This window comes from Pteropus vampyrus, unplaced genomic scaffold, assembly GCF_000151845.1.
Source record: "Pteropus vampyrus isolate Shadow unplaced genomic scaffold, Pvam_2.0 Scaffold404, whole genome shotgun sequence".
Classification (NCBI taxonomy): Eukaryota; Metazoa; Chordata; class Mammalia; order Chiroptera; family Pteropodidae; genus Pteropus; species Pteropus vampyrus.
This window is the reverse complement of record NW_011889185.1, coordinates 251,144-255,021: the sequence shown is the minus strand read 5'-3', so window position 1 is coordinate 255,021 and position 3,878 is coordinate 251,144. Positions and strand designations below refer to the sequence as shown.

Sequence of the window (3,878 nt, the reverse complement as noted above, 5' to 3'; positions counted from 1 at the left end):
CATATGGTCAAATGAGAAATAGTGTGGTTCAGACCTGAATTTAGTAAGTGGAGATACCACCATTGGCTAGAGCAAATAGCAACATCACGAAGGAGAAAAAAATTTGACCTAGAAGCCAGGAGAGCCCCCTTTCTGGGTCTGATTTTCCATGATAAAATGAGGAGTGGGACTTCATTAGTGTTTCCCTCTGTGCATTCCCCTGAACATTACTGCCTTAAGGTGTTACTTGAGAGACCAGGGTTTCATGAGCAAATGAGTTTGGGAAATATTGGGTTTAGCAAAGTTAAACAGAACTTCCCAGGGCCTTTAATATGCTAATGTGCATTGCCACTCTTCTCTTGAGAGTTCTAGTATGCAGTATTGTATCAATTGTCTTTTGCTTCAACAATGCTGCAAAACTTCAAGGGCCTACAACATTACAGATTTATTGCTCCCGTGTCTAGAATCACCTGGGGGTTTGTTGGGCACGTTCTTGATTATATATCTGGTGGTAGCTGACTGGAAGTTCATCTAAGCTGGTCCTACTTTGGAGGACTACAGCAGGTCTGCTCTGTCCCATGTGTGTCTCATCCTCCAGCAGGTACCTGGGCATGTTTTCACGGTGATGATAGAGGCTCAAGAGAGTAAGCCCCAAAGTTCCAGCCACTGCAAGCCTCTGCTTCCCTCAGGTCTGCTGGCATCATATTGGCCAAGTGACCAAAGGTCAGACAGGTCACCCTGCTTGCTATGAGAGGGCACTGCTAAGCTCCATTGCAAAGGGCATGGATTCCTGGAGGGTCACCAAGAATTGGGGTCACCAAGGCACTCTACCACACAGTGTTTCCCAAAGTCATCTGACTAAGGAACTCCTTTGCACATCTGACTGGCCCTCACAACATACAGTTTGGAAACACTAGACTAGCAATGCTTTAAGTCTTTTGAAGTTCTGGTACTCTGATTCTGCATCCTGGGTGGCTTTAGGAAGGAGCTGGTAGCAAATCTGGATCAAGCAGATGAGATGGAATTTGACCAGAGCCTGCAGAGGTACTACTGGAGGCAGGTAGTTGCACACCATACTCCATTGGGGAAGTCCCCTTGATAAGGGTTTCCTACCGGCTGTTCCCATGATGCCCCTCTTCTTCATCTCCACCTCCTTTCGCCACCAGTCTTTTGTCCAACTATTGTTGGGGGTGAGCAGAACACTCCCAGAAGCATCACTTCCTGGAGAGGCATAGTTCTAGGAACTGTATGGCTGGGCCCGGAAATTCATTTTTCCTGTGCTCTGTTACTCCAGGAAGGCATTTTCCGGAGGCTGGAGTGTGGGACAGCCTTCCTTGGCATGGCCGTGGTGCCTTTGGCCTTTCCTCGGGCTCTAGGCTGCAGGTCAGGTTCCTGCCATTGAAGACAGGGCTTTAGAGGTTGAGGTTACTCTCGACCCCAACATATGTGGATGCTTATGCTGCCAACCTATCTCCCAGGTTGGGGGGCTGTCTGCCTGCCCCCTATTGGGCCCCCAGCTGACCTGAGCACCTTAATTGTCCTGACTTCACCTGACTGCCAAGAACGTGCAGCAATAACAACTGGAACTCCTGCAGGGTGAGAGCACCATGACTGAGGTGGCTCTTAAGCACTCACTCAGTGCCTCTTTATTTTTCAGACTATAATCCATTCAGCAGCCCCGCCTGCCTTCCACTAGACACGGTGGAAATGCTTCCTGTTTATGACTCCCTGTCTTGTGTCCCCATAACTCAGAGAGGTGGAGTTTCTGACCTGACAACGGGGACTGCTTCAGTTTCATCAAAGCCCAACCAACTCCCTTGTAAATACCCTGTGGCTTTGGCGGTGGTTGTGGGTGGGCTTCAGGCAGGGGAGGCTGGCACCTTGGGCTCTCTTTAGGGCACATAAATTAGGCCTTGTTAAAGAAATCTGCAGGGATGGTGGGGGGAATGAAGGTGATCAGGTTACAAAAGCACACTTGGCCTCCAGGGCGTCACCTGTGGCACACAGAAGGCCCAGGGGCCTGGGGCAGGTGGGGATGGGGGTAGGACTGAGGCAGAGCGAGACACCTCCAGTGAGACCCTAATGGGGCCTGCATACCCCAGGACACCCTTTACTTTAAGGAGCTTGGAAGGGCAGAGGCCCAGAAAAAATCCCACCTGAAACACCCCTTTTCCCTCTCTGTGTGGAGAGCACCTGGAAACATGTTGTTGTGATTTTATCAGAAATACATGCAGCAAAATTTATGCATAAAAAATATTGAAAGGAAACACAGGGCTATGTTACCAGGGGAAAATCCTTAGCTTGCAATTATAGATAATTTACATTTCTTTTTTTATCCTTTTTTGGTAATTTCCAAATTTTCTACAGTGGCTACATGGTATTGTTTAATCAGAAAAAAAGTGACAGAGAAAAGAATAGAGGGAAGGGTACATTCGTGTTTTTTGAGAGATAATTGTTCTGTAATGCTTTGTACTGTATATTCAATAGACTCAGTTTAGTAAAACAAAAAGTATAAAAGATGGAAAGGAAAGACATAAATTGCTATCAGTACTTATCTCTAGAAATATGGTTGATTTAATTTTCTTTTCTTTTTTTTTACATTTTCTAAAAGAATACATTATTTTTTAAATCAGGAAAAAGTAATTGAAAATGGATGTGTTTTTATTTCTACCTTTAATCCCTCAATACATATGTATTGGGTCCCTGTCAGGTAGGACACAGTGATTGGCACTGGGGCCACACAGATAAAGCAAGTATTTTTAAAATTTTGTTATTATTATTTATTATTATTATTTATGCCTACAGCACCTGGTCTTCCTAGGTGGTCTCCCATTCAAGTACTAATCAGGCCCGACCCTGCTTAGCTTCTGAGATCAGACATCAAGCTTGTTCAGGGTGGCACGGCTGTAGACCATGGACCATGGGTCCACTGGGGCGCGAACCTAGGACCTTCTACATGTAAAGCAGACGTGCTAACTGCTACACTATGTAACCATGTCCCAGATAAAGCAAATAGACCGTGTGCTTGAGCTCTTGGAACTGACAGCCTAAGGCATACCTATGAGTGTGTATGAACTTGCTCTCTGTCATGTGGCCATGGCATGGGGACATTGGAGAGGGTACAAGGGTCCTGACTTGGTCTGAGGCCTCTGAGAAGTTTGGCTTGCAGAAACCACATTTGAGTTGAAATTGGAAGAGTAAGTTGGGGTTAACTAGATAAGCACTGTGCGAAGGGCTTTCTAGGCTGGAGGGGTGGTGCAAAGGCCTTGAGGCAGGATGGAGAGGTCTGAAGAAAGACACAGGAGGAGGTACGGCCTATTCTGAGGGGGTTTTAGATCTCTTCTTAGTTGAGGGCTTTATCAGGGAGGTGCCACCAAAAAGTTTTTAAGCAAGGGGGTGAGGCGATAAATTGTATATTTTAAAGTAACTGCAGGAAAACAGTTGGGAAAAGGAAGACAGAAAGCAGACAGACCTGATAGGAGGCCCTTGAGGCCAGGACCAGGGTGGGGAGGGGAGGTAGAGGGAAATACTGGAGTCTAGAGACCCAGCTTCATTTCAAACTGCAAAGGGGCGTCTAGGTGGTTGGTGGGGATATGCCTCCAGTGTCTTGCAGCCTGTATGGTTACCTGGTTGTCTTTTGCTGACTCAATGGCCAGGTATAACCTGGCTTCAGTTGATCTGAGCAGCAGAAGAAGAAGCCCCCTGCAGCAAGGAAGCTTGTCTGAGCTATAGGCCCTGAGAATGACCAAATCTAGAGGACGGAAGCCAAGACAGCCTGGCTAGTAAAGCACAAAGAGATGAGGTGGCTGTCTTTCCCAGAGTTGTCACTTTAAACTGCACAATTTGGAAGAGTTGACTTGCCCTAGCTACCCTGCTGATCCAGAAAAGTTAAAGTCATA

General features: G+C 46.7%; 1 pseudogene; it reads right to left on the bottom strand.

Moving 5' to 3' along the window:
• Nucleotides 1-2,775: 2,775 nt before the first annotated feature.
• On the bottom strand, nucleotides 2,776-2,891 carry LOC111731859 (annotated as a pseudogene).
• Between the last annotated feature and the right edge of the window lie 987 nt (nucleotides 2,892-3,878).